This window comes from Canis lupus, chromosome 10 (genome assembly GCF_048164855.1).
Source record: "Canis lupus baileyi chromosome 10, mCanLup2.hap1, whole genome shotgun sequence".
Classification (NCBI taxonomy): Eukaryota; Metazoa; Chordata; class Mammalia; order Carnivora; family Canidae; genus Canis; species Canis lupus.
Genome location: NC_132847.1, coordinates 64,837,345 through 64,849,877, shown reverse-complemented (window position 1 = coordinate 64,849,877; position 12,533 = coordinate 64,837,345). Strand labels below are relative to the sequence as shown.

Sequence of the window (12,533 nt, the reverse complement as noted above, 5' to 3'; positions counted from 1 at the left end):
CTTGAAGCTCACACTGTGGGACTGACTTGAGTTTGCCCCCAATACTGGTTCTCCCCTTCCCTCTGCATATTAGAACCCCCCAGTATTAGCTGAGTATACAGCCACCCAAAAGAAATCACTGCCTCTCTTGATGCTATCTTTGGCCAAATGACTAAGTTCCGATCAATGAGGTAAAATTGGAAAAGGCATCTGCAGTTTCCAGGGAGTGTGCTTAAAGTATTCTTGTCCTTATCTCTCTGCCTTTCTTCCTGCCTCCTTTCTCGAATGCAGATATAATGGCGGGAGCTCCAGCTGGCATTTTGGACTAGTTGGTGATTTTGAGACTAGCAGCAAGACAGGAGCCTGAGCCCCAGAGGCTATATCACATACCAATCCTGGACTAGACTAACTCTGACTACTTACATGAAAAAAAAAACAAAAAAACAAATGTTACACTTTGCTAATGTTACACTTGCTAAGAGTTTGGGGAAGGGTGAGGTTTCAAATGCCTCTAACTGAATCCAATTCCTAACCGATTTTCACTAGTATTAGCAGAACACATTCAGAGGCTAGGGATATCTCCTGTGGCATGCATTACTCAGCAGGCATGGTCTCAGTTTCCTCCTGACTGAGGACCCGTGCTCCCTGCCTGAAGTGCCTCCCATACCCCGGCCCCTCCCTTGTGCCCCATTCTCCTTCAGTGAGATCATAAGCCTTGTAGGACACCCTCAGTGCGCTGAGTTCATTCATAGATAACAACAGCTCTGCTGCTGGATCAGGTGGCTACAAGATCAAAAATATGGGAACGTGTTTATAAATGCACAAAGATGAAAACGCTTCCAAAAGCAGGCCTCAAATCTGTATACAGCCCAAGTCCAGCTGGGTGATTCAGCACCAGCTGCCTAAGAAGAAATCCATGTATGCACTTGTTTAGTATGTACCCATGGAATGCTTTCTCCAGCCAAGGCATCATGCCAAGCCCTGAAGGGCAGAGGAAAGGAGAAAGCCCCATCCCTGAGAACCAGGAGCCAAGGTCCAAAGGAGGAACTAACACGTTCACACAATGCAGATCATTCATTCATTCAACTGGCTATTTATTGAGCACCTATTATGTGCCAGGAACAGTGCCAAGGAGCAACCAAGTAAAGAGAATCAGGAATTCAGCCTGGGGCTGCCCACTGAACATGAAGATCTCTATCCTCACCCATTCAGTTCCAAAGAAGCCACGTGTGCTCCCAAACTCCCCCATTTTAAATCCAAATATTCCTAACAGTGAAAGGAGGCATATAGCTTAAAAATGGACTTGAATTTTTAAAGGCTGATAGTAGGCAGACAAGGGTCAGTAGTTCTAGGAAATGACCTGGAGTTTCCTATGTTGTCATGGCAGATCGGAGTCCAGAGCCAGCAGTTTCCTAAGGCAGTACCCCTGACTCTCTACCCTGTGCCTCCACATGCTCATCTTTAAGATGCTATCATGATTAAGAGAAAGTCCTGTCATCAGGAATACCTCAGGTGGAATCTTGACTTGGCCATCACATGGCCACTAGCCTGTTTCTGTTATGGGGAATTTGCTTAATGTTTCTGTAAAATGGGAGCAATAGGCCATCAACCTCATTTGGTCCTGTAAGGATAGACATTAGATATAGGGAGAAAAGGAGCAGGAGAGGAGAGGAGTCTCTAAGCTCCCATCTGGCAGAAAGCCCTAGCCTATGCCTTATCTATTTATTTTTTAATCTTTTTTTATTGTCATAAACTATGCATACTATATGAGAGCCTTCCTCTCTCTGGGCCTCAGTCTCCCCATTTAAAAAGTGAAGGGTTGGCCTAGAAGGTTATTTGCTGCTTTGCCTCTATTCAAATGCAACTGACCATAACATTAGAGGATTTTCTGGACTTCCCTCAAACGTGACTTCACAGCATAGTTTTGTTTTGTTTTGTTTAAAGATTTTATCTATTTATTCATGAGAGACACACAGAAAGAAGCAGGGACACAGGCAGAGGGAGAAGCAGGCTCTCTGCAGGGTGCTCAATGCAGGACTTGATCCAAGGACTCTGAGATCACAACCTGAGCTAAAGGCAGATGCTCAATCACTGAGCTACCCAGGTACTGCTGTAGCACAGTTTATTTGTAAAGCATTTCAGTTAGTCATCTCAGAACAATCTCTAGGTGAGCATTTTATCAGGGAAGTAGGAGGGGCGGGCAGGGGACACAGGATGTGGCCAGAAGAAGACAGACCAGGCGTGGAGTGCCACGTGGCAGGAGCTTTAGGGGCTGCATTCCAGCCTTGAGCACCAGAGAAGCCAATCATATGGCTCCCACTGTATCCAGAAGTCTCGTTAAGTTCATTTTATAAGACTTTTTTGACATGTGAGGCCTTTAAAACATGTTTCCTCATTGTGCAGAGGTTGAAGTTCAATCCAAATATTTGTCTACAGAAGAAACTGGGCGGATTCGACTGCCAGTGGGACCATCGTAAGCTCCACTCACACTCTGGGGCCCCCAGAAGGGGTTCTTCTTCAGGATACCCTGATGGTAGCTCTGCTAAGAATAATAATACAAATACGAAGAATTAAAAATCCAGTGTCCAAATACCTCCTGGCTGTCTATACTTTCTATGATCTGTAGCTCTGCAAAAAATCAGAATTTTTATCCTAGCTTTTTTCTTCCAAAGCACACAGCTAGACAGGGCTAAACCAGCATCCCCATCCTGGTTCCTCTGATGCCAAAGCCTTAATTCTTTCTGTTCCACCAGCTACCTGCCAATGCAAAAGGGCAAAACTGTGTGGTGCTAGGATTGAACTCCCTAATAGCCCAGCTATTTGTACGAAGCCTTTTAAGGAGTTGAAATTACTACACTTTTTTGTTAAGCACCCCCCCGGGAAACCCAGTGTCCTTTACAGCCTTGTCTTGGCATCACATGTGATTGGGAAAGCTGACTTGAAGCTGAATTCTCTATTAAGGATGGGGCAGCCCAGCTGGAAGCCCACTCACCTTGCAGCAATGGGAAACCAGATTTGAAAGACCTTGCCTGCAAAGTATCTTAGGGACAGATTAGGTGAGACGAGACCAGCCACCTGGGTGAATCCTGAGCCCTGCTATTATCACAACCATGCACTTATTAAGAGAAGGTCAAGGGGCGAATCAGATCCTGGAGGAAGCAGGGGGACAGGACAGGTCATGGAAAAGTCCATTTCCCAACAGCCTCCTGAAGAGACACTTCTCAGACGTACCCGAGTGTGTCCTCAATGGCTGTCTTAGAGGGTGAAGTCAGGCTGCTTAGAGCAGGACACATAAGCCCTGTAAGGACTGACCTGTCCTCCCAGGCAGCTATCCTCCACCCACTCCTTCCAACCTACACAGGACCAGTCCTCAGCATGGAAAGGTGAGCACCTCCTGCTCCTCGGGCACCCCCATGGTCACCAGCATGTGTGCCTTCCTCCCTTTGTAGTGTCCGTTCCACCCCTGAACACTGTCTACTCATCCCTTGAAGCCTTTCTAAGTCCCCTGGTTCTTCCTTCTGCACAGCACTGTTCGTCACTACGTAAACTCCTTAGTTCCTGTCTGTGTAAACTAGAGATAATAGTATCTTTCTCATAGGGTTGATGTGAGGATTCAATAAGACAAAACAAGTCAGTGCTTAGACAGCGCCTGGCCAGATTCAGGACTTGACGCATTTAGCCACCATCATCCTTCTTATCAGGCTTGGATTCCAAGGGAACTGGTAGGGAAATTTGCTAGCAGGCACTTTGGCCACATGACTCAGGCCTGGCCTTCCAGAGGGGACTCCTTTTTCCTTTCATGGCTCAGCTCAAGCTTCTGTGCTGTAAAGACCTCCTTGGCTACCCCAGCAGAAAAGCTCCCTGACTTGGAGCCCCCATTTGACTGGGTATGTGCCACCATGAAGGCCCTGGTCTCCTGTACAGCAGTGGTCTGATCTGTATTGATCTGTATGCCTCTCTCCCACCAGAGATAGAAGGGACTATTCCTTTTTTTTTTTTTTTTTTTTGGAGGTTCCACTGAGACTTGAGCATAGGGGGACCATTTCTGAATACTGGCTGCCTCAGTGAGAAATGAATGCCAATAGGAAAATTGTTTTCTTCACAAATCCCAGGAGAATGTCCCTATATGCCAAGCAAGACTCCAATTAGAGAGGAGAAAGGTCACAGTCACAACAAAACCTGCATCATTTGCCATAAGCTGTTGTCCATGGACATAGGAAAGGTAAGGATTTTTTACACACATTTACTTCACCTTGATTTTGGACTTATAGGGATTTACAACATCACATTTTGGACAAAAACCTGAACCAATCAGATACTTGAATCACCATTCCAAGAACACACATCCAGTGACAAGGCACTCACTATGAAAATAACCTATTTCGTGTTTAATATCTCTCACCATTGTAGGATTTCCCTTGTATTGATCTGTAGCCTCTTGCATTAGTCATGATTCTGCTTCTTGAGACCCATAAAATCCATCCTCCTCCTATTCCCAGGAGAGAGATTTCAAGATAGGGCTCTTATATCTCCAGCCCCTTCCATATTCCAAAGTAACAACCCAGTTTCTTTGGCCAAGTCTTCAAGGCCCTCCTCATCTACTTCCACATCAGTGGACTTCCACCCAGTGGTCCCACTCCCAGTGCAGGACCCAGAGACATGGGCAGAACTTTTGGTTGGCTCCAACCAGCACAAAACAGCAGTTTATAGACTCTCAGTCAGAGGACCTTGGGGATCATCCCAGGAATTTCAGCTCCCCCACCTTACAGATGAGAGTAAAGGTCACAGACATGTTCTGCTTCCCAGTACCGCAGAATCACGTTTGTTGACAACAGTAAACACTATTATCATTGTTGTTATTATTTTCACTGGCAGCCATGCTACAGAATGAACTCATATTAGACTTTGGTCTTAGAATTTTGATATTCTCTTCAATGATGTCAACGTTAATCTTGGAATTTCCCCTTGTAAACAACTCAGTAAAAAGAAAAAAGATAGAGAGATAGATAGATGATAGATAGATAGATAGATAGATAGATAGATAGATAAGGAAATCCTTAGAAACAGAAAGTAGATTAGTAGTTGCCAGAGAGGCTGCAGGGAGGAGAGAAAACAGGGAGTGATTGCTAATGGGTAAGAGGTTTGCTTTTGGGGGTGATAAAAATGTTCTGAAATTTGATAGTAGTGTTGGTTACACAACTCAGTGAACATATTAAAAGTCACTGAATTGTGTGCTTATGAAGGGTGAATCATATGGTATGTGAGTTATATCTCAATAAAGCTATAATTTTTGAAAAATAAAGGAACAGCTGACTCTCCAACTTTGTTCAGTTCAGCAGCCTTTCCTTAGGGCTCTTAGTCAACAGACTCTCGAAAGGATCCTAGGGATTTAAAGGATTGATGTCACTAGTCAGAACAAACCGTGGAAATTCTTTATTGGATGTTTTCTAAACTTCTTATTCCAAGTCAGCATTCCAAGAAATGGACTCCATCACAGTTTGTTTTGGTCTAAGATGTGAACTCCCAGGCTACAAGTTATGAACACTGTGTGTCAAACGCCTGAAATAATAACTTTGCTTAGTCTTCCCAGAAATCTGGAAGCCAGCGGTTCTCAAACTTGAGTGAGCACCAGCAGCACCTGGAGGGCTTGTTAACACACAGATTGCTGGACTCCATCCTCAGAGTTTCTGATTCAGTAGGTCTGGGGTGGGACTCAGGTTTCCAGAGGATGCTGTTGCTGCTGCTGTGGGAACCGCAACCCACGCTTACTCTTCTGTTTTACAAATGAGGAAACAAACTCAGAAAAATTTAGTAAATTGCCTAGAATCACATGATGTGATGGATACTATTGTGCACTGCCCCGGTAGCATTTTTGAAGTCTCTTCTCTCTTACTGCGTTCAAGAATAAAGACTGGAAATGTTCATAGACCTTTTCCAACATTCCTTGCAGCTAGGGATGGCATGATTCCCACAGGTGTCCCCTTCTTCCTGCTTCCAATGCTGACGGGATGCTAGGAGATGTGTTCTCCTCCTCATGAGAGCTACATGCTGAGCGGGAGGACAAAGTGATCCTGGGTCCTTGATGACTGGTAGCTCCCCCAGGATCCCAATGCTACCCCAGGATTTCTTGTTATGCATGAAAAACAAACCCTTATTGGTTTAAGCCACTGTTAGTCAATCATTCTCTTATTTATAACTGATATCGTCCCTAATGATACACAGGAATGACAGACACTGGACCCAGGATCTATACTTAAGTCTATCTAATCTAGTCCTACTGAAGCAGAATCTGTATATTATCAAGATCCCCAGGATCTTCATATACACATGAAAGTTGGAGAAGTCAAAGTTCTAGTGCAATGGTAACCACCACTGACCATCAGAATCACCTGAAAATCTAAAACCAAATACACAAATAAAAAAATAAAAAAACAGAATCCTGGGCTTCACCGCAGACCTACTGAATCAAAACTCTGCTTAAGTAGGAACCAGAAACCACATCACTGGTTCTGTATATTATTTTGCTCAGGGACCTTTTTAAGAAACTTATTACAGCTATGGCCCTTCTCCCAGAGAACCACATATATACACATACACATGTTTTACATCTAATTTCAGGGATTCAGGGAAGTCCACTCAGAGTCCTCCTAGGACATGTAAACTGCAGAAAAGGAGCCCCCGCTACATGTCTGGGCAGTTACAGAAATGCACTCAGGATCCTAATGAGAAGAGGCAGCCTAGCTCCTGTCAGCTGGGCCAGGCCGGGTTTGTTCTCACCTGAAGATAGTTTATGTAATCAGCTAGAGCCCAAGGTCACAATTCAATTAGCAGCTTCTGCAGCAACTATAGCTTTGTGCTCCCTGGGTTTTCACATCACCCCAGATTACAGAGCTTTTCATTTCATTTTCACCAAATTAACCTAATTCGCAAGGAGGATGACTTCCTGCTCAACCACTGCCCATAAGGATGCCACAGAGGCAGGTGCCTCTTTCAATTAGGAGATTATGAAAAACACACACAGAACACGCTCTTCAAAACAAGGCATTCAACACATGAGGCAGAGTGTCACTGCCTCCCCCAACCAACCAGGCAGATTACTCTTCCCCCCACCTACAGTTTCTACTGCCACGCTCACTTCAGCATTTTATCAGGTAATTGCTTACTGGTTTTTGCAGATCACAGGCTTCTGGAGGCAGATAACAGGTTTTTATCACTACAGTATTGTGCCTAGACCTAGCACAGGACCTGGTTAAACGTTGGCATTAAAAAGGCAATGATTGGGGGATCCCTGGATGGCTCAGCGGTTTGGCGCCTGCCTTTGGCCCAGGGTGCGATCCTGGAGTCCTGGGACCGAGTCCCGCATCAGGTTCCCAGCATGGAGCCTGCTTCTCCCTCTGCCTCTCTCTCCCTCTCTCTCTCTCTCTCTCTCTAATGAATGAATAAATCTTAAAAAAAAAAAAAAAGGCAATGATTGGATGGATGATGAGTGGACAGATGGAAAGATGGGGGATTCTGTTCTTTAACCCTAGTAAAGGAAGTTAGAGTCTAGAAAATTTAAATGCAAGTTCGATCATGCACTAGACAGCCCTGAGGTCTCAAGCCAAGGCTTGAGTCTTGGTTTACCTCTATAAGATGGGGTCACTAAGAACACATACCTGAATTTCTAGGTATTATGACAATTAAATTAGAGAATACATGTTAACACATTTTTATACAAAGCAGCCCTCAGACTGTGGAAAGGGATGGGTCCCCAAACCTGGCAGAGCTGGGCTCTAAGTCTGGCTGCATCGCCAGCTATTTGACCTTGTGCAAGTGTCATAAACTCTCTGCACTTGCTTCCTCATTTGAGTAACAAGGATGGCAACAACTCCCGTCCCATGGCCCTGAAGGAGACACTGAGACAATTGACAGTGTGGGTTCTGACCAAATGTGCATCCTGCTTCCCTCAGCCTCTTGCCTCCCATTGCCGGATGGTGTTTATAAGTTTGTGGAATTGACGATAAGAAGTGGTTGGATAAGGAAAATTGCCATTTCAATAAATCTGATCAAATTGTGTGGGAAAGCATGACCCAACAGCCAAATCCCTAATTAGAGGTTGGGGGGGAGTGGGTGTGCTGTGAGACTTCTTGCTAGGCAGGCCTCACAGCCCAGAGCTCGATAGAACATAGAGCTCTCAAAGCCAAGTTTCACAATTTTCCACCACATGAGCAAACTTCATTTGCCTTGATGAAGCAATAACTGTGTGCATTTCTTTATGTATTTCCCCTTTCCGCTCCTCCCTGAGCCTCCTCACTAATCCATTCTGCCTTCTTCACAGCCCCATTCTTCAGTGTTTTTCCCTCCTAGCCTCTGAGGTGGCAAAGCTATTCAGGGATTTGGGACCAGAGTCCTGGGTTCAAATCTTAACTGCTACATCTTGGCTACATGACCTAGTACAAGTCAATTCACCTGCATAAACCCTCAGTTCCCTGTGAATCTGGGGTTATCCACTCCAGCGTGGGGGTGGGGGCTGCTCTCAGGATGCAATGAGATATCACAGCTAACATGATAGGTCATAGTTTCTCTCCCTCTGCGCATGTCAGGGGATCCAGCTAGGAGCAGCTCAGATGGGCTTGATTCATTTGTTCAGGAAGAAGCGGAAGTGAGAAATCTCCAGGCCCAAACTAGTCTTGGATGGAAGTCAGGCAGTGGGGCAAAGCCCTTACTGCAAATGCCTATATGAACATCCTGGTATTTTACAGTCCTCTAGCACCTTCCACCAGGGCTACAAGGCTTATTTGTCTAGAAGGGCCAGCAGCTGTCCTCTCAATGGCCCCATGGTTTTCCTATCTCTCTGCCTACCAGTCCATCTGGAGATGCTTAGAAGTCAGCTGCAGAGAAAGAGATATCCTTTTCCCAGAAAGATTCTCCTAGAACCCCAACTCAATTCAACCCAAATGGTGGGAAAGACTATAAATAGAAAGAGCTTTCTTTTTATTTTTAAAGATTTTATTTATTTATTCATGAGAGACACAGAGAGAGGCAGACACATAGTCAGAGTGAGAAGCAGGCTCCCTGTGGGGAGCCCCCATGCAGGACTCAATCCCAGGACCCCAGGATCACAACATGAGCCAAAGGCAGATGCTCAACCATCGAGCCACCCAAGTCCCCCCCCACCCTTTTTTTAAATTAGAAAGAGCTTTAACCTCAGATGAGCAGTGGAGAGGCTTGTGATGGAACTCTTGTTAAGCCACCAAAACCCAGCTCCATGGATCAGTGTCCAGCTGCCCATTCACACTGTGTGAGCCCTCCCACATTCCAGGGCAGTTCACATCATGCCCAGGCTCACAACACACTGGGGCTTCTGCCCTTCAGTTCTTCTCAGGACAAGAGAGGAGGAAGAATGGCTACGTGCCCCTGAACACCCTCCTGAGAACCTAAACCTGGTCCATGCAGCTCAGTTCTCTGCATTTGACATGCTGAGCTCTACACAGGCATTCTCTCATCACCTGTCCTCTGTGAGGCAAACCCTGGTGGATCCATTTTACAGATAAAGACACTAAGGCCCAGTGAAAAGTGAAGTGTCCACGTCAACTCAGCAGGCCCACAGCAGACCCAGGTTTCAGAAGTGGCTGGTTGTCATCCTGTTCAGTGGTCTTTCAACCCCCAGGAGCTGTCAGACATCCACCTCCATGATCTGTAAACTTTCTGTCCTTCTCCACTCATGTTCCTAGCGTTTGAGACCAACCATGAAAGGCAAATGAAGAAAAGACAATGCGCCAAGCAGCAGAACACACTTGCTGGTGAATGAATCAAGCTTTCCTTCTGTACAGTCACGGAGCAGGAACACCCTGCCTTCACCTGTAGTAGAACTAACCATGGCTCCCAGAAGTCATCCCATTGAAGAATAGGGCACATCACCATTAACGCCTAAAATAGCTACAAGCTCCAAAGTTCACTGTCACTGATGGAGCTTTGGGTCTAGGAACTACCCATCATACAGCCAACTTGAACCCAAGAAGTGCCTCTCAAAGGCTGCACTTTCAGCACTGTAAAAAGACTGATTGGATAAATGTGGCTTGAGCCCCTAGGCCAAAACGTCAACATTAACTAATAAGCTAGGGAGAAAGAAGAAATAATTTATCAGTAGAATGATAGGAAGGCCATGGGTAAAACCAGAACTGCATTTTCTCACCATGTAGAGTGGATGTGTAATTCCCCCCATTTCTCTGGAAATAAGGGGCTAGTGCTATCAGCGAAATAATTTACGAGCCAATGTGCTCCATTGTAAATGGCTGCTATGTTTACTGGCTATAAAAACATCTCTGAACACACTGACCTTCAGCAGGTGAGCCCTTAAGTTTATAGCACCGAGGAATTGTTTTACTGCTCAGCACAAGCAACAGGTATGCTGGACACCTGTTGGGGGTGAGAGGTGGGGGATGGAGCCCTCTGGAATTTCAGCTAAATGAAATCCTCGGAGCACAAAGTGCCCCCAGTGGGAGCCAACTACATAAAATAAACCACAGAATGCCTTGCCAGAGCGTGGTCCATGGTAGGCATCCAAGTCTAGGATGAGCCAACTAAACAGGCCCAGGCTAAGTACTAAGGCCTGAAGTTCAAGATGATGGAGTCCAAGACAAGTGCTGAGGGAATGCCAAGGGCTATGCTGAAATACCCTAAATAAATTGATGTGATTATACAGGGCAGGGCAAAAGAAAGATCCAATGGTGTATAAGTCACAGTCTCCAAAGAAAGAGAACCAATAAGATGTACATAGATATATATAAGGGGAGATTTACTAGGGAATTGGCTCACATGGTTATGCAGGCAGAGAAATCCTGCCATATGCCATCTGCAAACTAAAGGACCAGGAAAGGTGGTGGTATAATTCAATCTGAGTCCAAAGGTCTGACTCGGGCTGATAACATAAAGTTCTATCTGAATCTAAATGCCTGAGAACCAAGAACACTGATGTCCAAGGGCAGGATAAGATGATGTCTTAGCCTGAGCAGAGAGAGAGAAAATTTGTCCCTTCTCGACCTTTTTGTTCTATTCAGGCCCCCAGAGGATTGGAAGGTGCCAAGCAATTCTGATGAGGGCCACCTTTTGACTCAGTCTACCCATTCAAATGTTCATCTCTTCTGCAGACACCCTCACAAACGCACCCAGAAATAATGTCTTATCAGCTTGTCTGGGCATCCTTTAACCCAGTCAAGTTGACAAAGAAAATTAACCATTCCAAATGGGAGCTACAGCCAAACGCCCAATATTGGGCAAATCTAGAATAGAGACAAAGCAAGAAATGTCCTGAAAGGTGTTCATGAGTCAAAGAAGCAGAGAGCATGGCAGCTGCCAAATGACACATAGGTGAATCAAGTTGACTGAAAAAAAAAGTTTAATAAATAAAGATATTCTTTCTTCTTCATCCTTCAACTTTCTCTGAGGAGATATTACTTTTCCCATCAATGATTTAGTATGGAGATTTCAGAGAGGCCCCAATGCAGAGCTCATTTCCCCAAAAGCCAATTACCAAACTATCCATGAGGATATCCATGTTGGCTTCAGCTAGGCATATATTCTTTGAGTCTTCCTCAGAAAGCTAAGGTGACATCTGACAACACCTCATGAGTTTTGAACTATGTTATCAGTCCCAGACTCAGAGAACCAACAGAAGTATACAAAAGAATAAGGAATGCCCAACTAAAGCATACTTACAAGATTCTGAGCCCTCAAAGGCAGTGATGAAATCAAGGACTGTGTACAATTTGTTCACATGAAGAGTCCTGAAAGAAGGCTTCATGCTCAGCCAGTGTCCTGGCCAAATGAGGAAGAGCCGAATGGGTTGGCCTACAGTTGCCCAATACCCTGGGCCCCTGGGGAAAAATAAGGAGGAAGCAAGCTATTGTGTCCAGACCAAGTTAGAAACCTAGTGATTTCCATTCCTGGTGTTTTTAATTCTGTGCCTTTGAAGGTCATTTTCATTTTTTAATTGAAAAAAATATTATGGTTGATGACCTGCCAGTTCTTCACACATAAAATTATCATTTGAAGCCAGAAGCCCCCACCTTTTTGTAAATAAACAGGCAGAACAATCTCTGAGAAGACCTGAAGCTTGTTTGAGGGTAAGATGAGAACCTTCATTCCTGACCCTGCTCTCCCAGGATACACAGCACACGTAAGGACACACGTTCATGCGCACACACACATACTCATGCACACACATACCTATAATCCTCAAGCAAACTCATCTGCTACCATAACCCAACACCTAGCACTGAAGCTAGAATAACACTATCAACTATTTGACAAATAAATTGATCAATAAATAAGGATATGAGATTTAGAAACCAGAAACACAAGGAAGAAAAGAAAGAAAGAAAGGGTTCAGAACAGATGTGGGTTGGAATCCAGAAAGCTCAGAAATCTATTGGCAATAACAAGCCCTGACATTTGCATTACACTCTTCAGATTATAAAACCCCTCCACATCCCATATTACTTTTGATTCTTCCCTGCCCCTCTTCTTTAGGAGATTAGGAAGAGTCTTTGTGCCAAAGTTATAAAAGAAGAAAC

At 44.8% G+C, this 12,533-nt stretch overlaps 1 long non-coding RNA gene across 1 annotated transcript in view; it reads right to left on the bottom strand.

Annotated features, from left to right (window-relative positions):
• LOC140641828 (uncharacterized) overlaps positions 1-12,533 on the bottom strand; it is a 223,548-nt gene that overhangs the window by 185,499 nt on the left and 25,516 nt on the right. The window contains exon 6 of the long non-coding RNA XR_012038423.1: positions 11,677-11,834. This is a non-coding gene — a long non-coding RNA (uncharacterized lncRNA). The remainder of the gene's footprint in view (positions 1-11,676; positions 11,835-12,533) is intronic.